A 26,781-nucleotide genomic window follows, 5' to 3' on the forward strand; every position below is an offset into this window, starting at 1 on the left:
TATCCCAAAGGGAAAAGGACCGTGGGTAGAATTAGGGAACACCTGAATAACCACCGGCTCTTCACCAGAAGTTGAACTAGAAAGTTGTTCGTGCTCCAAAGAAGTACCTGGAGTAGAATCTTGACAAGACTGTAAAAGCTCACGTGAAGTATTAGCCATGGGATAAACACTATTATTCATATCCCTAGAAAAATTTACTAAGTCCGGTGGTAACAAAAGAATTTCAGACTGGAGACGTGAACCAGCATTACAGTGAAGATTGGCGAAGGGAAAAATATTCTCATCAAAGACGACATCCCGTGAAATATAGACTCGACCAGGAGATATATTCAAACATTTGTATCCTTTATGGAGATTACTATAACCAAGAAAGGCGCACGGCTTGGAACGAAATTAGAGTTTATGTTTATTGTAAGGACAAAGGTTAGCCAACATGCACAACCGAATACTCTAAGAAAAGAGTAGTTTGGCTTTTCTTGAAAGATACGAAACAAGGGAGTGGAAAAATCAATAACGCGACTTGGAGTTCGGTTAATTAGATTTTTTTTAGATAAAGGAAATTTCCGGTCTTGAACATTCACAAGTGAATATCTACAACCAATTGTTACAAGAGTTCTTAAACTCTTAACCTCAAACGAGGATATAAAAATATAAGAAAGAAAACTTTAAAACAAAGAAAGAAATCAACGAGACTAAACTTCAATCCTTCTCTTCGTCCATGTTTCATCCTTGCAAAACCTTCCAAGACGATGCTGATTAAGCTTCAAGATTCTTCTGTATCCTTGATTCCACCTTGCTACCTTGCTTCATCTATGCACAACAACAACTCCTCGCATCACTCGTTTACTTAGAAACTCCTGACGCTAGAATCATCCTGCCAGATTATGGTAGCGCCCTGCTGCTCTGCCAATCACTTCCACAGGACATAGGGGCACCTCAATCACGGCCAAGCATGAAAGCCTGGATCCCAGAGCAACGCCTCCAATAAGGATGTGACATTGATATTAGAATATGCCCTAGAGATAACCATAGAGATATCATATTTTGTTGTATCCATGATCTATTATGTTCATTGAATATCCATGGAAAGCAACTTGTATTGATCGGCAATTATGTAAATTATTTATGAGACACTTTACTTGTATAATTATTCTAAAGTTGTTCCTAGTCGGAAGTTCTTGTATAAACACATATGAATATTAGACTAATGTATGTATTAGTTGATGACTGTGTTTCACAAGTCATATGATATGGATATGTCAAGCTAATAATGTGGGTGCATGTATGACATGAGGCTGGACCGACCCAACTTGAGAAATAGTGATTTCTTATTGTACGCTGTGTCCTTAGATTATCGCATGTACTCAAGATGTGAACCGATCTACTTAGGAGCCATCAAACACTACTCCGTAATTGGGTAGTCATAAAGGTGGTTTCCAGGTTTGTCAAGAAGCATGCTGTGAGACATGATCAGTCAAGATGGGATTTTCCCCTCTCTACTTGAGAGAGATATCTCTAGGCCCCTTGAGTGATCGGATCAAGAAATGCATGGTCGCGCTAGAGTTAAGTGTTAACCAAGGATTCCGGATCACGACATCGAGAAAGAGAGGTCAGCTTGAAGCTAGACCAAATATCGTGAGGCAAAGGGAATAGCATGTATATGAGATTGTGACGGCTCGTCTGATATGATCTTTACACGCGCACAGGAGTTGACATGTCTTGCTAGAGGCCGCTCTCAACTATTGGTCGAGCAGGAGTACTCGGAACATATCTGTTCGCGCATGAGCCCAAAGGGTGACACACTTAAGGGGCTGGAAGCCTAATGAGGATATGATCCGAATTAGACTGGCCTTAAATGCACTAATGGGCCTCGGTTAATTTGGTTAGTTGGTCAGGTACAAGTTCAGCTTGAAAGTGTCATCCTTCATATTGCTTCAGTTCAGCTTCAGTCCAGTTAATTTCAGTTGATCTTTAGTCTACTTGACCTGCGTACAAGTTCACAAGGGACTCGTGTATACAAGCAGTTATAGAATTAGAATTCAATGCAATCTATCATATTAAGTTCTATTCGGATATGAGAAGAAGTATATTTAGAGCAGTAGTCATTTATTTATTGTATGCCAACAGCTAGATGGGTGTCAATGTGATTTTGATGTACAAATAATTTTACTGGCCGTGTTTATAGAACTATCATACAAATTGGATTTGATGGAGGTGATAAATTGAAATCATGGATGCATATCATCATGCCTATTTTATCTTTTTTACTTTTGTTAGTAGAACCGTCAGGAATTGATCAGGTTTTCATTCAGGGGCATCCTTCAACTGACCGTCAGGAACTGCCGTTAGGAAAGGCTTCCTGTCGGCCAACCGTCAGGAAATACCAACCTTTCCTGACCAGCTGATCCTGTCGGCCATTTCCTGACGGCTAACCGTCAGGAAACGTGTTCCTGACGGTATTTTGGCCTTTTCTAACGGCTTTTGACCGTCAGGAATGTCCCGTTTTCGGTAGTACATCCCAAAATTTCAAAGGCATGGAAGAATGTGCTAATAAAGAAAGTCCAACTTCCATAATGTGCCTATGTTTGTGTTCGGCCGAGCCATTTTGTTGATGTGCATGAGAACAAGACTTATGTCAATCTTTTGAAAGAAAGAGTGAAGCTTTTGATATTCTCCACCCCAATCAGATTGCATGGTAAGAATTTTACGATTAAAGGGGCGTTCAACATTTTGTTGAAAATTAAGAGACACTTGGAAAACCTTAGCTTAATTTTTAAGCAAATAAATCCATGTAAACTTACTAAAATCATCAATTAAGCTTACATACTATTGATACCGACCAACTGAATGAGGGGCAGGACCCAAACATCTGAAAAAATCAACTCTAATGGAGAGAAAGATACACTAAGAGACCTAGGATAAGGTAATTGATGACTCTCTACTTGTTGACAAGCATCACAAACGACATTACTAGACTCACTACTTAAGGACAAATTATTGTCGCGAAGAACACGAGTAACAATGGTAGAGGAGGGGTGTCCTAAACGAGAATGCCACAAAGATGTAGTAGGCTTGAGAATATGATGAACTTGATGGGTGGGTAGCGGCATGGGATAAAGTTCATCTTGACATCTACCTTGAAGAAGAAGGTTCTTCGTGTGCAAATCCTTAACACAAAAGAAAATCGGATGAAATTCGAGCAAAACATCGTTATCAGCAGTGAATTTATGAACAGAAACAAGACTCTTTTGGGCAGACGGAACATGAAGAATATTATTAAAGGAAAAATTCGCGATTGGGGGTATGAATAATAGATTTACCAATATGACTAATACTCATACCTTTGCCATTAGCAGCATGTATTTGATCTCCACCGGTCACTGCCGGAGAAAGGCACATCAGTGCCGGTCACAGGGAGATTTAGTGCCGGTCCCTGTGACCGGCACTAAATGGCCGGCACTAACGTGACAGTCGTTAGTGCCGGCTATATTGACCGGCACTAAATGGCGCGTCTTAGTGCCGGTCCGTAATTCCAGCCGGCACTAACGTGCCCGACCCGGCCGGGCTCCTGGCAGCAAGGGTAGTGCCGCCTGGTATAACTGGCCGGCACTAAATCTTTTTTCTTATTTATCTTTTGTTTTTCGTTTTTATACGTATGGCTATGCGTATTTCTACCGTATGCGACTACATAATCGTACTTTTTGCATTGCACAGTAATATTAGGACAGCATATTACACTAATATTATATATATATATATTCATCATGTATGGAACACTTAGGAGTTTAAAAGTACTTGAGATATTACAAATTATTAAGAACATCAACTATAGTAATTTATCAGCTTCCCCGTCGTCGGATCTTTTTCGGCGACGCTTGTACGGACATCGCCATAAAATTCGCCCTTAGGATTTATGACTTCATCGAGCAGGAATCCGCATATAGCTTCTTGAATTGCCCTGATCCGAGCCATTTCAATGAGTTCTTCTTTCATCCGCCAATGCTGTCATATTTTTCGAAAAAAACATGAGAATAAAAGATAATGAATTAAAATGATGAGCAGATGTGATTGTGCTCACGTACATTGAATGCCTCCACTGTCATTTGCCCTTTTTCACTTGCAAAAGTGTTGATCCACTCGCATACGTAGTATCCACATAAGTTGTTTCCTTGTCCCTGTCTCCAACACTATGGACAAATATGGGTTAAGATATAGAATTTTTCTGATGTTTATTGCGAATGACATTAGTAGCGAGAGTATATTCATACCGGAAAATCAGTCACCCAACAAAGAGGCTCGATTTCACCTATGGGTAAGCCTATGTGTTTGCGGAGGTAGCGACGCCATGCTGTATTTACCACCTCGATGAGATCTTGGTACTTTGATTTATCTTGCCTTAACGAGTCGTACACCAAGACCTTGTGCTCGTCAATCCGAATACAAAGCAATATCCAATGAAAGCTGTGCATATACATACGCATAACCAATTAATGTTGATTAAAATAGTTATTAAATAGTATTATTAATACGAAGGGATTGAAAAAAAGAGGCTAACAAAGAACGACTCACTGATGCTTGTATAGCAAGAGAATGAAGGGACACATGCTCCTCCTGTATATAATATTGACTATTTCTTCAGGGTTTTCTCTACCGTTTTCTCATGTATAATATCGGGGTCGAAGAACCCGACGTTATGGAAGTTCTTTTTTCGGCAAATTTGAATTTTTGACCTACGGGACACAAGAAAAACGGGGATCAGTCAACACACAAGGCTAAAAATAATGAAACGAGAGACAATACTCACATGCACCATACACTCACGAGGGACTTGTCAAGGGCATCTTGATGGTATAAATCATAAAGTGCTTCAAACTCGATATATACTTCACCTGCCCCCGCCAGAAATGCTCATCTTTAATCCGGGCTCGGAACATCTCTAATTCATTAGCTTTAGATTGCACGGCATACCATTTGTGTAACTCGGCCATTCTCGTTGGTAGGAATGGTAACAACTCTGGCCATATCAAAGGTTCACCAAGTACAAACTTTTTCCTGCCGCGGGCATTCTGTAGGGCCTCCCCAAGCAATTGAGCCCTTGTTAGATCAATTTGCAATATCATCCCAGCCATGGTCAACGGATCTCTTGATTCATCAGGACATTCTTCATGCGGCACTATCAACGGAGGGATCGATTGTTTGGACTGCTCTCCGAGCTGGGGAACGGTCTTTGCATTGATCCGTCGATTCTTGGGGTTGTTGTAGCACTTTCTGATCTGCCGATCATAATCCGACTCCCTTTCTTTCTCCTTGGTGGGATCTTTAATGAAGTGTTTAATGAAGTGTTCCTTCGCAACCGGATCTATTTCTGGCTTCTTGTTCGCAGCCTCCCTCAGTAGCTTGCGCTTCAGCAAGAAGGTTTCAAACGATTCTTCTGCCTCTTTCTCTTCTGGAGCCTTCGCTTTCTTCTTTTTTTGCTGCTTATGAGATGGCTGGACAGAAGGTACCGTGTATGCCTTCTGTCGCTGACTCTGATTCTGTTGTGCGGCTGGTGATGATGCCGAAATTGGCTCGCTTTGTGCGGCTGGTGATGGCGGATCCATGCTGGGGTCCCGTGCAGGCGGTGGAGAAGGTGGGCCAACACTAGGATTCCTGTCATCAGCTGGCATTGGTGATCTTTGCCTTGAGCACCGAGCGGAATCTGTGGCTGCTTGCACCAATCTTATGTCGCGCTTTGGCCACGCAATCCATGTGTGTACGGCATGTTGTAGTTCTGTTTCTTCAGGACCTATAGGGATCGGGAGGTCCAAGTCTTCCCAGCGTTCTTCAGTAATTCGGTCAATAAAGACTCTGGCGAATCCTTCAGGAATTGGCTGGCAATGTATTGTCCTGCCTTCTTCTTGGACTTCCGCATAACCCTCAGCACAAACTTTGAGCTTTTTCCCATAAAGAACCAGAAGCTCACATTGGGTCCTAACGGCAATGTCGTCGATGGGGTCCCTCGTCCTGTCGGCACCCAAAGTAGGGTGCTCTGTGGAAGCAACACTGCTACGACGCTGAGAAGGGGTGCTGAACTCCACATTGGCAGCTGGTTGGTCCGAGCGTTGCCCAACTGCTGCCTCAAGTGACATTATCCGGTTTTCTAGGCTACAGATCTTCTCTGCCACTACTGCCTTGCTTCTGCATCGGCTTCGGTAGGTTTCGAGATCTCCGGAAAAGCCATATTTCTATGGAACTACGCCCACGCCTCGTGTCCGTCCAGTGTGTTCCGCATTCCCAAGAGCGTAAGTCAGCTCGTCATTCTCTCTGTTGGGCTGGAAGGTTCCTTCTTCCGTACGCCTCATTGCGTCGTCAAGTCTTTGGGCAGCCTCTCTTAGTACGTCGCTAGTCACAAACATTCCAGTGTCGGGGTCTAGTGTGCCTCCATGAGCATAGAAGTAATACCTTACTCGTTTGGGCCAACTCAAGGTCTGCGGTACGATTCCTTTTGCAATTAAATTATTTTCCATCTTTTCCCATTTCGGAACAGCAACCTTATAACCTCCAGGCCCAAGTCTATGGAAGTTTGTCTTTTTGCTAGCATTCATTTTGCCTTGAATCGAGGCTGCCATGCTGTCAGCACTGTGCTTGTAATTCACGAATTCATTCCACCACTCTCGTTGCTTCTTCCAGACTTTATCAAAATCTGGTGTGAGGCCCTTGTTGACGAAGTTTGCCACCAATTTTTTCTTAAACGAGCCGAACTGAATTGCCATCTTCTTAAATGCCCATCCCTTTACTTTGTCAGCTTTGCCCGGGGGAAAGTTGAAGTGCAACGACACCTCTTTCCATAACAAATCTTTCTCTGAATCTGGCATGATATCTTCAGGTCGATCAGAGACTTTATTTCTCTTCCAAAGCTTGTACTTTATGGGGACGTTCTCCCTAACAAGATATCCCAATTGATTTACAAAGGTCGTCTTAATTTGACCAGGGGCTAGTGGCTCGCCGGTTGCTTCATTGATCTCCGTGATGGTCGTACATCCTACCATCTTCCTCTTGGAGCCACGTTTCCGTTTAGGCTTCGTCGATCCTGATGCCTGAAAGAATCGCAAATTTATCAAGGGTTGCTAGCAACTAGTGGACGTCGCGGCAGGTATTGACAAAACGTTTATCCTGATGCCTGGAAGAATCACTAAATTTCATACCTCGGCTTCCTTGACATTTTCTTCTTCCTCCCCACTAATATCTTGCTCCTCGTCGCCATGATAATGCAAGTTTAAAAATTGGTTGCCATCGTTCTCGTCCTCATGAAACTCTGGAGCTATTTGCCCAGTACTACCACAAATGAGCTCGTGCATTAACTCATCTTGGTTGTCCGTAGGATCCATTTCCACTACCCGAAACAATAAAAAAATATTAAGTATTTTCTAGTACTAATAAAATGTATGTATTTGCAAGGTTTCAGTCTTAACATTTCGACATCAAGGTGTCATACATGCATTTTTTAATTATGATATGCTATACCTTTGTCCCAAACTATAGCAATTTTTAGATTTTATCAAAGTCAAATATATTAATTATAAATTTAACTGTAACTAGGTTCGTACCCGTGCATTGCTACGGGCGATGAAAAAAATTACAGTAACACACAGAGTACAGAGAACACATAATACAATTAGACACAATATCACATAAATGAAAGAATAGCCTCTGTAATCATATTCGAATGAAAAAAGCAAAAATAAAATAAAAAATCAACAGACCTTCCAGCAGTGTGATGCTTGATGATATCAACTGAAACCAACACATTAAACCCCACGTACCCATATTGACATTTGAATTATAGAAATGGTGTTCTAACATGGATTAGCATTGAGCATTACATGTACATCAAGCATTGACCACACACAATATGTCATACAACTCATAGATCAGACATAAATTTTATTTGAGTGGTCTACTGCTAATAAACAAGTAAATCTCAAATATAGGAAATCTAGACTACATTAACAAATGTCTTTGACTCCTGCCTCCTGGGATATACTGTGTTTGTGTTTAGCTCCATATCAGTCAAGAAGATGGCTTCTGTTACTGCAGAAATCTTTGTAATTGGATACTAAAATAGGCAAACAGCTAGGGCAAGAAGCTAAAGAAAATACAAACAGAGATCAGAAATAAGCATCCATCAGCCCATCACAAAGCTTATTCAAGCACAAATAGATATATCCATGTTTAAAGAGCACTTGTTCATAGGCCATTAGAAAACTAACACAATATAGAAGTTCCCTTACTGAAAAACAAGATTCTATCCAGCTCTGGTCATATGTTTATGAAATTCACGTGCAAGTAGCTGGTTAATACATGCAGTTTGTATGACATAATTTGCAATTTTATATCAGAATAAGAATATGATAGCTGCAAAATGAAAACCACCATGTATCTGTACAAATTTGATGATCACAAGCACGCCAGATTATGCAGGACTTTTATCAGTATTCCAATTACCGAAGAATATAGCTCATCTACTAATGATCAAAGTTGAGAAGATCAAGCAAATGCAGATATAAACCTTCTTCAGCAGATTCTTCGGAGGGCGAGGAGGAGGTCCGGAGGGAGGGGTCGACGGTGGGGGCCGGAGCTTCGGGCGCCACAGCAATGGCGCGAGGACGCCGAGCAGTGGCGCGAGGACCTCGAGGTGGCAGGGGCAGCCGGGCGGCCGGGCTGCGCGGAACTAGCAGTCACCAGCCAGTGTGAATCCATCGAAACACAAAACTCCATAAAGTATGTTACAACTTAGAAACAAAATAACTACTCATAAGTTGAACCATATCATGTCTTAGAGCAATGAGCTTACACAGAGATGGTTCATGTGAATAAGAAACCAAGAAGGCATCGAGTTTTGACACTTAGCATGGGATTCCAAGATGGTTCATGTGAATAAGAAACATAAAAGGCATCGACTGATATGTGTTCAGTAGAAGTGCTGATTTGATAGGTAATAAAAATGAACTAGTAAAGCGGATGAAAAGATGAGAATCTCTTGCTCAAAAAACAAGTAAGATAATTAGGTGGTTTGCCCTGATGGCCTGAGCTGTCAGAGAGACTTCACCAAAGATATGTGCCTATGCACATGGTTACGCGAGGAAGGGGTCATTAACATTGGTCAAATCAATTTTATACTAATGGCATATATAAAAACATCACGACGTGGAGAATTTATTGATCAAATATTCAACATGTGAGTCATACTGCTTAACTTGAAAGGAACTAGGGTATTTGAAAGGGAAAAAGACTATCGACGTGTACGAAATAAATTCAGATGAAAAAGAGAAACTAAATCGCTGTTTTGCTTTTTGCATAGAACAACAAATAATCATTGTAGCTTTTAGAAATGAACTATTTTACTTGCTGCTTAATTGATTGATAACGAGCATGAGACAACTTGTTCCGTAAAGAATATTTTCTAAACTTGGAAATATTATCTTCTAACACATGGGATATATTTAGACCTTGCACCACCATCACATGAATGACCCTGCATATGAGCTCTGAAAAGCTGTGCGCCTCTGCATTCCAACACAATGTAATGTGGATTGAGAAAATTAACAAGGCTCATTGAATAGCTCGAGGCTCGAACTCTGCTGACCGGAGCCCATGACTTGTGAGCTTGATGACAGGCTCTAGCTTGGCCCGTTTTTAAGACAAGCCAAGCTTGAATCGAGCTATTAATGAGTTGAGTTCAAGTACATTGCGAGCCTCGAGCTTTCTTAACAGCCCTAACGCACTGTATTTAAGAAACAAGTTGGCCCACAAGTTAAATCCACCTGTTTCTAAATGCTAAATGTTTAAAACATAGATACAATAATGCTAAATGTTTCTATACTTTTAGGTCCTTTGATTGCTTAGTGGCATGCCTAAAAACACTTATTTTCATCTTGACATACAGCACAAAAGCATTTTATTATAGACAGTACAATGATGCGTGCATAGAGGCAAAACAGCAAGTTGATGCGTGCATGAGAATGGCAGGAGACAGTATAATTTTGCGTTGGTCGAAATATCGTCCTCCAAATTAACCAGATGCTTTTGCAATTAGTCAGGGCAAGACTAAGAAGCAGGGTATCACGTAACTCAAAACATTGTTGATGTGCAATTAACCAGATGCTTTTGCAAGTTGATGTGCTCACCTCGAACCCGTTTTTGCGATCGGAGAGGGCGAGGAGGAGGTCCGGAGGGAGGGGTCGACGGTGGGGGCCGGAGCTTCGGGCGGCGGAAGCAATGGGGCGCGAGGACGCAGAGCAGTGGCGCGAGGACCTCGAGGCGGCAGGTGCAGCCGGGCGGCCGGGCTGCGCAGGACGGGCCACGCGCAAGGACGACGAGGTGCGCCGCGGCCGGAGCTTCGGGCGGCGGCAGCAATGGGGCGCGAGGACGCAGAGCAGTGGTGCGAGGACCCCGAGGCAGCAGGGGCAGCTGGGCGGCCGGGCTGCGCGGAAGGGGCCGCGCGCGAGGACGACGACGTGCGCGGCGGCCGGAGCTTCGGGCGGCGGCAGCAATGGCACGAGGACGTCGGGGCGGCGAGTAAGTTGGGGCGACGTCGATCTAAATGGGCGAAGGGGCTAATTTATTGGGGGGATGGCGCGGTTAGTGCCGGCTAACATTACCAGCCGGCACTAACACGCCCACCTGACGTCACGCGGGCAAGTTAGTGCCGGCTGGTAATACTAGCCGGCACTAAGCCGGCACTAACTTGCCCGCGTGACGTCAGGTGGGCGCGTTAGTGCCGGCTAGGGTTACCAGCCGGCACTAACGTGTACCATCTGCGCGGGAATTGGCGCGCTGGAACTGGCCACGCCAGTTCCCATTTACACTAAATTTGTAGTATTCATAAATTTATTCAACATAGGCTCAATAATTAGAATAATATAACAAAAATTTATATCTTATTTTTAGCTACACAATAATTATAGTAATTATATGTACACAATAATAATAGTAATTGAAGTAAATTAACGAATATGCAACCATTATCAATTATGTGTAGCGTAAAGGGTTTATATGTGTATATGTTTCTGTTATTGATAATAAATCGAAAACATTTCATTTTGATCCATGCAAAATTCTTCAAAAAACTTTTCAATAGTACCCTATACAATGATGTAATCAATTCGCATATTACTTGATTATTTGTTTGTAATTTAATGTTTCAATGCTTCTAGTAATGCAAAATTAGTGAATGTAAATAATATTTATACCATGAAAAAATATAATATTATCTGAAGATGATATTATGTCATAATTGGAGAAATAGTATCAAGAATTGAGATAAATACGATGCGGTGCGTTACATTACATCACTGATTGAGAGAATTCAATACATAATTTATATAAAACTACTACTCATTATCATTATCTACTGGAACATTGATAATCTTCCTTTTGACGAAAGTGCCTTGAGCGTGATCACAGCGTAAGTAAGGTGTGTCGTCTTTGGATAAGAGGATGCTAGGGTCAACATCAACTGAGAATGGAGGAAGGTCATCAATCTGGTCATAATCTTCCGAATTGTCCGAAATATCCTCAACTCCAACAACTTTTCTTTTTCCTGGAAGAACTATGTGCCGTTTCAGCTCATTTCCAGCCTTGTCTGCTTCAGACGTCTTATCTGACTTCTTCTTCCGTTTGCTCGACATGTCCTTCACATAGAACACTTGTGTCACATCCTTGGCTAGAACAAATGGTTCATCTTTATATCCAATCTTTTTAAAGTCAACTATGGTCATCCCATACCGGTCCTTCGTTACGCCTCCTCCAGCCACCCATTCGCAACGAAATAAAGGGACAACTATGGGTCCATATTCAAGTTCCCATATCTCCTCTATGACACCATAGTAGTTGTTCTTTTCTCCATTACTATTTACTATACACATACGGACACCCACTACAACAAAACTTCAAAAATTCGACGGTTTTTTGAAGTTCGACGGCCCCGTCGAATTTAATTTAATTAAATTTGAGGGTTTAAAGTAACCGTCGAATTTAATTTATATTCGACGGCCGGTGTCTGAAGCCGTCGAATTTAAATATTTAAGTTCGACAGTTGCATCAGCCGTCGTTCTTAATTTATGTTCGACGGCTGAACCGTCGTTCTTAGATGACGTGGCACGCGAATGAAAATGGTTCCAAATTTCAGCGCGCTCAGCTCGCGCCCCGCAGACGACTTTTAGCTCGGGCCGCACAGAGAAACATATCCCCCACTTTCAGATCTGCCCAACTTCACTCCTGCCCGCGCGCCGCCAGTACTCGTCGCAGCTGCGCCGGCGGCCCGCCGCCAGTCGCCGCCCCCTCCGAGCAACGCCGCCGCCCTCCACGCCTGCCTGCCCGCCGCCCGCCGCCCTCCACGCCCCTCTGCCCGTCGCCATTCGCCCCTCTGCCCGCCCGCCGCCATCCGGCATCCTCCCCACCGCCCGCGGCGTCACCTCCGGCGCCCCCTCGGAGCAACGCCGCCGCTCTCGACGCCTGGCTGCCCGCCGGCCGCCGCCCTCGCCGTCATCCGCCCCTTTGCCCGCCGCCATTCGCCCCTCTTCCTGCGCGCCGCCATCCGGCATCCTCCCCACCACCCGCGGCTTCACCTCCGGCGCCCCCTCCGAGCAACGCCGCCGCCGTCGACGCCTGGCTGCCCGCCGGCCACCGCCCTCGACGCCATCCGCCCCTCTGCCCGCCGCCATTCGCCCCTCTGCCCGCGCGCCGCCATCCGGCATCCTCCCCACTGCCCGCGGCTTCACCTCCGGCGCCCCCTCCGAGCAACGCCGCCGCCCTCGACACCTGGCTGCCCGCCGGCCGCCCCCCTCGACGCCCCTCTGCCCGCCACCATTCGCCCCTCTGCACGCGCACCGCCATCTGGCATCCTCCCCACCGCCCGTAGCTTGACCTCCGGCGCCCCCTCCGAGCAACGCCGCCGCCCTCGACGCTTGGCTGCCCTCCGGTCGCCGCCCTCGACGCCCCTCTGCCGGCCGCCGCCCTCGACGCCTGTCTGCCCGGCGGTCGCTGGCCTGCTCCACGCACAGTTACATGCTGAATGCCACCTCCTGATTTAATTTTACTTTGTTGGGCCTACATAATTTTATCTTAGCGATTAACAGAAAGTTTGCGTGTTTCCAGGTTAACCAAAGTTTGACTCGGCATCGCCTTGCCATCCACCTGCCCGTTGCCAGCTACCCGCCTCGGCAACGCCAACCCTGCCATTAACAAAACTTGTAGTTTTACCTGATACAAGGTAATTTTTTTATCTTGTTTTGCGATTAATTTTTTACCTGCTACTAGAGTTAAATGTGCTTATGTGTACTTAATTAGTTATAGCTATGGCATCAAACTTGAGTAGTGAACCTATGCGTCACCCGTTCGAGAACGGCGCACCTCATATTTGTGAGGTGTGCGGTTCTGGAATTGGCCAGCGTATATTGGACAGCCTGAGAGTGGTAGGGGTTGCATGTTATTTGGTCTGAGTCGTGTATGTTTCTTTCTTGGTTTCGACAGCGTAACCCTGTTGTTCTCCGACACACCAGTATCAGGCGTGTGTTCGGAGAACAGCGGGGTTATGCTGCCGAAATCACGAGCGAAATGTACACGATGTGACCAAATAACATGTAACTTCTTCCATTCTTGGGTGGGTTTAGGACCTATCCTTCCTAATAGGGTTTTTATTGTTATCCAAAGTCCAACCATTGATTTAGATCAGTTTGTTTAGTTTTGAAAATGGGTGATGACCGAAGGGCGATGTACGACGGATGGAGGGCGACTGGTGGACACTCTAAAGAATGGTGTCAGATCGCAAATGACTTCGTGAAGACCGCATTTGCTGGTGGTGCTCGTGTTGTGAAATGTCCATGTAGTAGATGCCGGAACTTACGGTATATGTCGCGGAATGAAGTCGAGATTGACCTATGTAAGCACGGATTTATGCCTGACTATACGGTGTGGCGCGAGCATGGAGAGGTGGAGCATGTTGTCGAATTAGATAGGAGCGAGGATGAAGATCGGATGGATGAGATGCTAGATGACATTGCTAGGGAGTACGAACTAAACTTGGAAGAGCAGTCACCACCGGAGGAGGTGCAGAAGTTTCACAGACTTCTTGATGCCTCAGGTGAAAAAGTGCATGAGGGTACCGATGTGACCGTATTGCAAGCGGTAACACGTCTCATGGCGATGAAGTCAAAGTACAACTTCTCGAACAAATGCTACAATGATATCGTCAAACTAATGATTGATCTCATTCCGCCAAATCATAAGATGCCGAAAGACTTATACCAGTCTAAAAAGATTCTGGCCGGTCTTGGTATGAATTACGAGAAGATTGATGCATGTGAAGATAACTGCATGTTGTTCTGGAAGGAACATAAGGAGGACACCCATTGTATACATTGCGGTAAGTCCAGATATGTAGAGGTAGTAAACGAAGACGGAGATTCCATTACTACAAAAGTGGCGGTCAAACAGCTCCGGTACATGCCTGTAACTGCAAGGCTGAAACGACTGTTCCTATCTAAGGAAACAGCCAAGAAAATGAGGTGGCATAAGGAAGGAAAACGTGAGAGCCAAGATCCAGATATTATGGCCCATCCTGCGGATGGTGAGGCTTGGCAGGCTTTGGATCGTTTTGATCCGGAATTTGCAAGAGATCCCAGAAATGTTCGTCTTGGTTTATCGACTGATGGTTTCACTCCTTATAGTACAAGTGCCACCTCATACTCTTGTTGGCCGGTTTTCATCATGCCCTATAATCTCCCCCCCGACAAGTGTTTGAAAGAAGGATTCATATTCCTCGCCCTTGTCATTCCAGGACCTAAGCATCCTGGGAAAAATATCAATTTATTCATGCGTCCGTTGATTGAAGAGCTGAAAGAGCTTTGGCAAGGGGTAAAAGCATATGATAGTCATCTCAAATGTGAATTTACCTTACGTGCTGCATATCTATGGTCAATTCATGATTTGTTGGCATATGGCATTTGGGCCGGTTGGTGTGTCCACGGTCGATTGTGCCCAGATGTCGTGGGGACTTCCTCCTGGAGGACAAGCGCCTATGCCTTTTCCTCCTCCCCCAGGCCAGGTACCAATGGGATACTGGGCACCGATGCCATGGGGACCTCCTGGAGGACAAGTTCCGCCCTTCGCTCCGTTCATGGCACGATCACCCTTCTCGCCGGCACCACAGGTTTGTCTAAAAATTTTGGTACAAATGTGGTTCCTTCCTTACCACCACTTACTAGTTAATCATGTACAAAGATAAGTTTTTTTTTCTCACAATACTTGAAACTATATCAAATTGAAAACTCTAGCCAAATTTTCTAGTCATGTGTGTTAATTCTGTTTCAAAAACTGTGTTAATTAATTCAAATCTAACACGTGTATCTACACCTCTTGTAGGCTTCGGGCTCACGTCGTGACGATATTGCGCCGGTAGATGTTGATGGGTTTCTCAATGCAAGCGGTGGAGGCTCGAACAATAACCCAAACACTCCCATGGAGTGATGAGAGAGGAGACTGCTGCACAGGTATGCTAATAGATTAACCACTGAAATAATTAGGAGAACTTCAAATCTGCAGCACATTGTTGATCGTAAGATTTCTTTTTTTCACTGGGAAGCACTTATATAGTCAGCAGTCCCATAATTGCCTTGAAAATTCCAATTTCTTAAATGTTATTGTGCCCAGTGCTGCTTTTGTTTCGTAGTTAGAGTTTATGACTTTGAGTTGTTTGTCTCACTTTATTTTGCCTCTAACTGAAGCTTGTTAGAACCACTTGTTTGTTGCACGAACAGTCGCTGAAGGAGCTGAAGGCCAAGGCACACAAGGGTGCGATTGGAGGCTCTGGACTGAAGAAGAGTGGCAAGAAATGAGCCTTCCTACCCATTTGTATTGGGCGTTGCAATGTGTGACTGTAATAATATGACATTCTGTATTTGTATTTGTGTGAAGCATGAATGTGGTTAATTTTATTTGTATGTGTATGATGCGACAGCAATTTATTTGTGAACAAATTGTATTGTTTTGGAGGCTTCCCACCTGGGGAGGGAGACGAAACAGGAGATTTTTTTTAAAAAAAATATTAAATTCGACGGTTAACCGTCGAACATAACGGCCACGTCATCGCCACGTGTCCGCTTTACCGTCGAACATAACAGCCACGTCGGCGCCACGTGTCCGACTTCCCGCCGAGTATCAAAGCCACGCAGGCGCCACGCGTCCGCTTACCTTGACGGTCTACCGTCGAATTTAAGAGCCACGTAAGCGCCACGTGTCATAATTATATTTGACGGTTTACCGTCGAACTTAAGGACGTTATGTTCGACGGTCTGCCACCCCGTCGAATATAATACTTAAATTCGACGGTTTCCGTACACCGTCGAATTTAACGTTTATATTCGACGGCCCCGTCGAATATAACTGCTTAAATTCGACGAGTTGTGTTCTACGGTTAAATTCGACGGTTAACCGTCGAATTTAGTATAAATTCGACGGGTGTGAATATAAGTTCGACGGTTTTCGGCCGTCGAATTTTAGATAGATTGTTGTAGTGACCACTGTTTTGGTTGGTGCTTTTTTTGTCTTGAGCTCTCGTATAAAATGTATACCCATTGATTTCGTACCCTTGGTATTGCTGGACAGTGATTGATGGTCCCCTAGCCAGCCATTGAAGTTCTTGATCAACTGTGTTGTTGCCCAATAATTTTCATCTGAACCAGCCGTCAAAAGTTTTTATATGTTGGCATGTAATCCAAGAAAGATTCTTTTATGGATTTTCAGACTGTATAATATTCATGTGCTCATCAATATATGGAGCCACCTTGGATGAATTCTGAAGAACTGTGAAGTTTGCTTGGCTGAATTCACTACAAGGGATGTGCACATTACATTTCTTTCCTAGTGTGCCTTTCCCCTTTAGTCGCCCCTCATGGTGTGACACGGGGAGCCCAATCGGATTGAGATTAGGAAGATAGTCAACGCAAAACTCAATGACCTCCTCGGTTCCATAGCCCTTAGCAATGCATCCTTCTGGGCGAGAACGTTTACGCACGTACTTCTTCAATACTTCCATGAACCTCTCGAAAGGGAACATATTGTGTAGAAAAACAGGACCCAGAATAGTTATTTCTGTCACAATATGAACTAGAAGGTGTGTCATAATATTGAAGAAGGAAGGTGGGAAGACCATCTCAAAGCTGAAAAGACATTCGACAATATCTTTCTGCAGCTTTATTAGATTATTTGGATTAATTGCTTTCTGTGAAATTTCATTCATGAATGCACAAAGCTTTACAACTGCCAATCTCACATTTTATGGTAGAACACCCCTCAGTATAACCGGAAGTAATTGTGTCATCAGAACGTGGCAGTCATGGGACTTCAAGTTTTGGATTTTCTTCTCTTTCACATTTATTATGCCCTGTATATTTGAGGAGTACCCAGACAGGATCTTGATACTGTTTAAGCAATCGAACATGCTTTCCTTCTCCTCTTTACTCAGATTATAGCTGGCAGGTTTTAAATAGTGGCGTCCTTTGTCTCTCTTCTCGGGTTGCAAGCCTTGTCGTCCAGCTAGCATCCACATGTCGCGCCTTGCTTCCAATGTGTCTTTTGACCTACCATACACTCCCAGAAAGCCTAGTAGGTTGACGCAAAGATTCTTCGACAGATGTATCACATCAATTGTGTTGCGAACCTGTAAGACTTGCTAATAAGGTAGGTTCCACAATATAGACTTCTTCTTCCACATTGGAACATGTCCCTGGTCATCCTTCGGAACAGGTTGGCTACCGGGACCCTTTCCAAATACTACCTTCACATCCTTGATCATCGAGAACACACGCTTTCCATTACGGAACAGAGGCTTACGACGAGTTTCGGGCTCTCCTTTGAAATGCTTCCCTTCGGTTCTTAGGGGGTGTTCGGTAGGAAGGAATCGGCGATGGCCCATGTATACGCACTTCTTACAGTGTTTCAAATAAATGCTATCGGTTTCATCATAACAGTGGGTGCAGGCCATGTATCCCATGTTCGACTGTCCCGAAAGTTTTGCAAGTGCAGGCCAATCATTGATGCATACAAAAAGCAAAGCTCAGAGGTTGAAAGACTCCTGTTTATACTCATCCCACACATGTACACCTTCTTCTTTCCAGAGCAGTAAGAGATCATCCATCAAGGGTTGCAGGAACACATCAATATCGTTGCCAGGTTCTTTTGGCCCTTCTATAAGCACCGGCATCATGATGATCTTGGTTAGTTCCCTGGGATAATGATTTAGATGGGATATACCAATTAGCTTCCATAGACAACATTTGTTTCCTATTAGTCCACTCCAGTCCACGAGTTATATAAGAATGGGCATTTTGCCAGCATCAAATTCAGCAAGAATGAATTGTCTCTTCCATCTTAAAGTCTTGTTCTAGCCTCTCTTATAAAGATCTAATGCCACAAATTATGGTTCACTGTAACAAATGAAGCATGCTTAGTTCAAGATAATATAAGTTGCTTATAGCTTATATCTTGCCAGCTTGTTAACAATTGCAGCCTATCTTGCATTGCAAATCTTAATATTTTTCATGCCGTGAATCATTCCCTTTTTAATATGTATTTATATCATATTTGATGCTTACTTCATTGCTAGTAGGATGGCAACTCCAAACGCTTTGGAGGAAAGATTTAATGATGCGGTCAGATCCATGACCAGTATAGGTTTCCCAAAGGAAACTGTTGTGCGAAAATTTAAGAAGCTACTGACAGTGTATGGTGACAATTGGGAGCATATAGAAGCTGATAACTATACTACTCTAGCTGGTGCTTTATGTGATGCTGATGATCCAAATCCCAAAGTATGTTCTGTCCTTTTGTTCTGTTTCACTAGTTAGGTATATAGTGTTTCTTTAACAAAATCGTATTTTCGGTGTAATCAGATCCATTATTTCAATAATCAGCTCATTAGCTAAATAAGCCAAATTTATCACTATAGCAGAAAATTTATCAATAATTAGCTCATTGTCCCTCATCCTTAAAATCTCTAAAATTTTGCATAGTAACATATACACATGCCCCCATGAAATAATTCAAAAAAATTACTCTAAATGTGTCATAGTCAAACTATCTAGAAAACCTTCTCTAAAAAGTAACAAATCGATTCTATTTTGCTCAAATTAATGAACAAATCGGAAAATGATGCTCATTTTTCCTTGACCTTAAAATCACTATTTTCTTTATCTAGAAAGCATGAAATAAAGAATAAACACCGTGAAAGAAGAGTGGAAGAAGATACTAACCTTTGGTGCACTTGGATGGGTGAAATCCTCATAAATTTGGGGAAAAATGGGTAGCACCTCCCCTGTAACACGCCATGGGAGTGAGAAGAGCTCGGTTGAAGGCTCGGGAAGAAGGAGTGCCAAATGAAATGGAGGGCTGGGTTTGGAGTGGCCGGTATATACGGGGCAAGTTAGTGCCGGCTAGTGGCTTTAGCCGGCACTAACTGTGTACATTTAGTGCCGGCTAGAGCAGACAGCCGGCACTAACTTGTAATTGACCAAGTTAGTGCTGGCTAGATATGCCGACCGGCACTAACGTGCATTGTGACCGTTGTAGCAGTTAGGGGGATGGCATGTTAGTGCCGGCTGGTATTGCTAGCCGGCACTAACGTGCCCACCTAACACTGTTGAGGCACGTTAGTGCCGGCTCGTTCTTGACCGGGTAACGTGCTGGTACCGATAGACCGTTTTCTAGTAGTGGGTGTACCTCTCCAGACTAGAAAGCTTATCCAATTCACTTGTTGTTATATGATCGGTAGAGCCGGAATCCATATACCAATTGCTCTCAACCCATAAGAATGCACGGCCGAAGAAGCTGTCTTCTATGATGCAGATCGAACTCCACTATGGCGAGAGGGAGCATATTTACGATTAAAACGGTACCAGCAGGTATGTATCGTATGACCTGTTCGTTCACACAGTTGGCAAACAGGAACATCATCTTGATCCTCATCAGCACGGGCAGTGGAGGAACCACGGCCACCAGTACCCATACCACGACCTTGAGAGGGACCACGGCCTTGAACAGAACCACGCCCCTGCTGCAACCGTGACCACGAGCTGCATTATTGGCCGAGGAATAAAAGTGCCCTCCATCAATATGTTGCTGATTGAGTCTAGCTTCATAAGCGAGAAGCTGTGCATAGAGATCACTCAACGTAATGCTATCCTTTGCTGTCATAGAGGAGACAAAAGGATTATATGAAGCATCTAATCCATTGATGTCACACCCGATTTCAGAAAGAAACCATATACATTTCATATGTGCACTAGGATCAAGTTCATACACATATGATAGACGTCATAAGTGAAACATATCAAAGAAAATATTTGAAAAGTAAACAAGATAGAGTAAATTAAATTATTACACTCCGAATAAAATAGACACGGAGGTCTTAATCGTTTCACCCATACCCTAAACGAGATCTGCAATGAAGCTTCTTCACAGGCGATTGACAGGTGAACGCACGCCTAGAACTCCTCGAAGTCGCTGTAGAGTTCCACTTCCACGGTTTCTTCTCAACAGCAGTTAGGCAAGAGTGAGTACTCTTATGGTTGGTACTCAACAAGTGGTGGAACAATGCAAGGCCAGCAAGAGAGGCTAAAAGGCTTATAGCGGTTAGCATTTTAATTGGTCATATTTTATTAGCGAGCACCTATTTATCTAAGTATAAGTTTATACCAACCCACTTAAGAATAAAGTAAACAACATTATTGCAAAGCCATAGAACCACAATTTAGTTTATTCTTTAAGTTCAATTATCATGTGAGGGTCCAAGTCCGCTCGTAACCGTGAGCACAGCTGATATATCAGTTTTCACTCTGTAGAGGTTGTACACTTTCACCACAAATCGTGTTCCCCTGAATCATCCGGGTTTGCAAAGCCCTTAAACACTTCCGAGGTGAGTGATGAGGGGTTCACTACGAAGCCTTCACAAAGACATATCGAAAACTAGATAGCTCGCTAGAGTTTCGGTGCAGCATGAACCATAACCCTCCCTAATGACCAGCACCTTAGCAAAGGCTGCCACCCCAAGAGGACCGGGCTATACCCCAATCACCGACCCCTCCTTGCCCTTTTGGTAAGACTACTAGTTAACTACACGCCTAATTAATCAGCTGAGCCATGTGACATTGTGGTTGTACAATTTTCTTGAGTGATTCTTCATGTTCCATTTAAACAAAGTGATCTTGCAAATTATCCGGTATAACAATAGATAAATCAAGATTATCATTCTCAAAAGTTTATGACAACACCATTCCCAAAGTTAAGCAACTAAGCATTTCTACCCTCAAAGAGTTAAACCCGGTGTCCAAGGCTTGGGTGACAAGACTAGGTGAATCCTAAATTAGGTATCCGTCAAGTTTATGCAATTCGAATAAAGAAAAGTGTATTATCATGCTATTGTTGGGATAAAATAGAATATGTAGGGGGAAATCCACTTGCCTTCCTTATCAAACTGCTGGTTCTCTTCCTCGCACTACTGCTCTTGACCTTCCTCGAAGATCATGTTGTCTACACGATCACACAAGCAAAAAGACACACAAAATAAGAGACAAAACAACAAACAGTACAAACATTGAAAGATAAGATGATAGAGATATAGAGCATGCTGCAAGGATCACGTGAGCGCAAGAATCACTGGAAACGGAGTTGAAATGAAAAAGATATGGCTAAAACAAGGTTCCGGGGACTTATTTGCGAGAGATTTGAACTTCCAGGGGCTAGGTCTGAAGAAACCAGGGGCTAAACCTAATAAAATTTAAACATAGGGGCTAGACTAGAAAAATAGAGAGGATAGGATGGCAGGTACAAAAACTAGAAAAGACAGGGGCTAACATAGAAAATAAAGGACTGTTTTGTAAATACTTTTGAACTAGGGTGGACTGCGGCTTGATTTTCAAAAACTGCAAGGTCACTTTTGCAAAAACACCAGGGCTGACTCGGTTGACCCGAGTTGCACTGGATCTGGACCGTTGGATCCCGATCTGATGGCGGCAGAGGGTTGGGGGCTGGTGGCGGTGTTGTGCAGCCGACTACGAGGCTCATGGCGGTGGAGTCGCCGGAGTTCACCGAATCCGGTGCTCTGGGACTCGGTTTTTGAAGCGTCCCCCCCATCAGGGAAGACTTAAAAGTGTTGCTTTATTAGTCCCAGGAGGCTGATAACACTTTTATTACATCAGATGGCACATCACCGTACAAACTCTGCGCGGTAATGGGCAGTGAAGCGCCACTATCGCGAGGATTACAACTAAAACCCACACTACTACACTGGCTACGAAAAGGGGATCATCAGAGTCTTGCGCCATGCGGAACTTCAGTGGTGGCCCTGACCACAGGCAAGATTGGGTGCAGGACGGAACCCTACTCGACGTCCTCGGGGATGTAGTCTGGATCTTCCGCTGTAAAAGTAAGAATGGGGTGAGTACAAACGTACTCAGCAAGTCCAATCACACCCACGGAGGGGGTATAATAGAATTTAATGCACAGGATATTCCAAGGATAAGATTATGGTTCATTTGCGGAAAACTCGGTTATACGCAGGGGTTTGTTTTAAAAGCATTTTCAAAACAAGTTTTCCAGTACCAAGAAGCACACGGTATTGACCCACACGGATCCAAGTTTTAAACTGCTACCGGACTCCCCGTCCGCCGTAGCACATGGCACAACTGCCGGATACTTTCCAAACAACTCACACCAGCCCGATCGTTCCCAGAGAGAAACACTAGTTATGTGACCACACCATAACTTGCCCAATACCGTGGGCACGGCTATTCGAATAGATTTAAACTCTGCAGAGGTGTGCAACTTTACCCACAGGTGGGGTACCACAGCACGAACACCTTAGTGCCAGTGCAGATCCCATCAAAGCCCTTACCCACCTTAGCTAGACCTGACTAGCCACCACGGGATCTATCAAGGGGTCATTCGACCTATCACCGAGGTTTAACCGGGGCATAAGACACACAGAGCTTATCCCGTCTCCTTGATCACCCGTTGCTCCCAGCTCTCCTGATGGCTATCAGACTAACTAGTGGGGTTAGGCTAAGCCGTTGCCCATACAACGGTCAAGTGGTTTGCACGACAGGAAGCTAGGTGAGACGACACATCAACTCGGTCCTTAGGGGTGACAAGGTGGATATCTCCCTTCCTCGCTCAACCACACAGGTACGAGCACACCAACGGCAAATCACACAGAATTGCCATCCATCCCGTCTAACTCGTCTTTCAAAACACACTTTATCCCTTCCCACACACACACACTTTCTTCACAAAACCAGGTGGTCAAGGTATGGGTATCACAAACAAGGGTGGCTACCCTACCATGTTTTTAGTAAGCAAATCCATGCAATTTTATAAAGCAGGCCACTGGGTTGTGTTTATAAAACTAGGACAGAAAAATGCATCAAAGGGTGGAGTTGAACTTGCCATCGTCAAACCCTTGCGGGAGATCTTGATCGAAGCACTGTCCCTCGGGTTCGGGGTCGCAGAACTGGTCCTCGGTTGCTTGGCCGCAGTCGGGAACTTCTTCGTTCACTCCGTGTCCTATGGCGCAAACAAACAAGCATACAATCAAGCGAGAGAACTAAAAGCTTTTATCGTGGAGCTTGAATCGGAAATAATTTAGTTACGGAGGTAGGGGTAATATTTTTAGGTGGTTTCTTAATGGCATTGCTAGAACTATACTAGAAACGGAGTGGTAAAGTTTCAGGTCGATCGGAGGTTGTTTGGCGCATAAAATGACGAGTTAACGGGGTGTTAGGGTTTAAACAAGGGTCCGAGGGCCTATTGTATATGATATGGAAAGGGCTTGGTCGTAATTTCTATATATGTTTGAGGCTCATTAGAAAGTGGTGGAGGTTTAGGTTTATATGGTGGAGGGTGTAATTTGGATTATCAGAAAGGGCAGGGATTCTTTTGCAAACAAACGCAAAAGGGTGAAAGGCTCTTGAGGGAAATAGGGGAAGGGCAGGGGGTTTCGGGCAAATGTGCCCCTTCTTCCTCCTCTTGCCAGCAGAAAACAGGGGAGGGGGGAAGAGGCTCGGCGCCGGCCAAATCCCGGCGGCCGGGGCCCGGGGCGGCTCGGGGTTGAGGGGGAAAAGGGAGAGGGAGGTGCGGGGGTCCCATCCCCGGTCTCACCTTGGGCCGAGGAGGCGCGTGGGAGCGGGGCGACGGGGACCGGCGGCGGCGGTCGGGGAAGCTCGGTGGGGCGGCGCTAGGGCAACGGAGGCGGGGAGCTGGGCGTGTGGTGGCGGTCGTGGGGGTGCTGGGGTACCCCTCGGCCCCTTTTATAGATGGCCGAGGCGGTGGGGCGGTGAGCTCGGCCGACGGCGATCGCGGGCGGCCATTAATGGTGTTTTGGTCGCTCGCGGTCATCAGGACGTGGCGTGGCGGCGAGGGCGCCGGGCACCGCATGTGGGGGGGAGGGCCAGCGCTGTGCGATTCAGGGGTGGCGCGGGCGGCGAGGCCGGGGCGGCAGCGGCGGGCGGCGCGGCGGGGCAGGACGCGGTAGCGGCGAGCGGCGCGGCACGCGCGGGTCCGGGGCGAGAGCGCGAGCGGCGGCCGGCACGGCGCGGCGCGCGGTCACGTGGCATGCGTGCGCATGCGGCACGGCCGGGGCAGGACGCGGTGCACGGCAGCGTTCGGGCGCGTGGCAGGGGCTCGCGCGTGGCTCGGGGTGAGCACCCGGAAATGCTCGGGCGTGCATGCGTACACGGCGCGGGTGTGGTTGGCCGGGGCAGGCGCGCGCGCGAGGGAAGGAGGGGGGCCGTGGCTCGGGCCAAGCAGGAGGGGGCGGCGTGGGCTGAGCGGCGCCCGGGAGCAGGGGAGAGGAGAAAGGGGGAGAAGGAAGGAGGGAAAAGAAGAAAGGAAGGGAGAAAGAAAAGAAAGAGAGGGAAAAAGGGAAAAAGAAAAGAAATTGGAGGGAGAGAGAAAAGGGGAAGAGAGAAAGGGGGAGGGAGAAAAAGGAGGGGCGCGTCGGCGACCGCGGTCGGTCGGCCTCGCGCGTGCGTCGTCCGCACGCTGCGCGAGGAGAACAGCATTGCGCCGGCGCTGATTGCGGAAAGCCGCCGCGCGCAAGTGGTGCGGGATGGGACGGCGGTCAAGTCCGCGGTCGGACAGGAAGGGTTAGGGTTTTGACGACAAATGACTTTTAAATGAAGCACTTCTAGCGCGTGATTTAGTTTGGTGAATTTTCAGGGCGTCACAGTTTTGCATGGGGAAAATACGAGAAGAGAGAGGGGAGCATGCCGAAGTAGATGAGGGGCTCGGGATGGTGGTGCGGAAGCCGAAGAGGTGCGTGCCACGGCAGCGCGCAGCTCGATTGCTCCGGCGAGCAATCACGGCGGCGGGACGCCATGAGAGAGAGAGGGAGGAAGGGTTGGCGACAAAGCCACCACCACGTGAAGCTCTGGCGGCGGCTTGTTGTCGAGGAAGAGTGGCAGGGGAGAAGATTGACGGTGGCGGCGGCGCTTTAGAATGACAATGGGCAGGCGAGCGTGAGGGAGAGCAAGAGTGAGAGAGCGAGAGGGGGGGAGGTGTGGAAGCACGGCGAGGCTCTGCTGCTTTTATAGGGCAAGGGGCGGCGTTGGTGGTGGCCGGCCATCATGGCCATGATGGTGGTGGCAGTTTTTGGCGAGAGAGGAGGAGGCGCGAGGTGGGGAGCGATGGCGGGGCTCATCACAAGCATTGAAGGGGGCGGGCACAGTGAAGGATGGGGAGTGAAGGCAAGCGGCCGTTACGGCTGGCGGGACTCGCGCGAGGTGGGGGAGGGGAGGAAGGCGGACCGGCAGGAGGTGGAAGGAGGGTCTGATGAGTGGGACCCGCCTGTCAGCGAGAGGGAGAGAGGAGGGTGGGAGCGGATCAGGCTGAGCTAGGCCGGAACTGATGCTGGGCCGAGCGAAGGAGGGAGAAAAGAGAGGGAGACGGGAGAGGGATTGGGCTAGGCTGGAAAGGGAGAGGAAGGGAGAGAAAGGAGGGGTGGGCTGGGAGATTTTTCTTACTTTTACTTTTTTTAAAGGGTGTTACAAAACCTACCCCTTAAAGAGAATCTCATCCTCGAGATTCGGGAAGATTGGAAAATAACTGAGGGAATTCTGCAATCAACTCATCTTCTCTTTCCCATGTAGCTTCATCCTCTGAATGGTGACTCCACTGTACTTTACACATTTTGATTACTTTGCTCCGAGTGACTCTCTGGGATGTTTCCAATATTTTGACAGGGCACTCTGAATAAGTCAAGCCATTCTGCACATTGAGCTCTTCCAGCGGTAATTGTTCTTCACGCACTCTCAAATATTTCTTTAGCTGAGATATATGAAACACGTCATGGACATCTAACAATCGTGCCGGTAGTTCCAACTGATATGCCAGTTCGCCTTTCCTTTCTAGGATTTGAAAAGGACCGATATAACGAGGTGACAACTTTTCTTTCACTTTGAGTATGCGGAGATCCCTGATAGGTGATACCTTGAGATACACATAATCCCCAACTTTGAATGTCAATTCCCTTCTCCGTGTGTCAGCATAACTCTTCTATCGTGACTGTGAAGTCCTTAGATTATCACAAATTATCTGAACTTGCCTTTCAGCTTCTTGAAGAATTTCTAGCCCAAAAACCTAACTTTCTCCTGTCTGACTCTAGTACAATGGTGTTCTACATTTTCTCCCATATAATGCTTCGAATGGGGCCATCTTGAGACTGGCTTGATAACTGTTGTTATAACAAAATTC

Source organism: Panicum hallii, chromosome 6 (assembly GCF_002211085.1).
Source record: "Panicum hallii strain FIL2 chromosome 6, PHallii_v3.1, whole genome shotgun sequence".
NCBI classification, from domain to species: domain Eukaryota; kingdom Viridiplantae; phylum Streptophyta; class Magnoliopsida; order Poales; family Poaceae; genus Panicum; species Panicum hallii.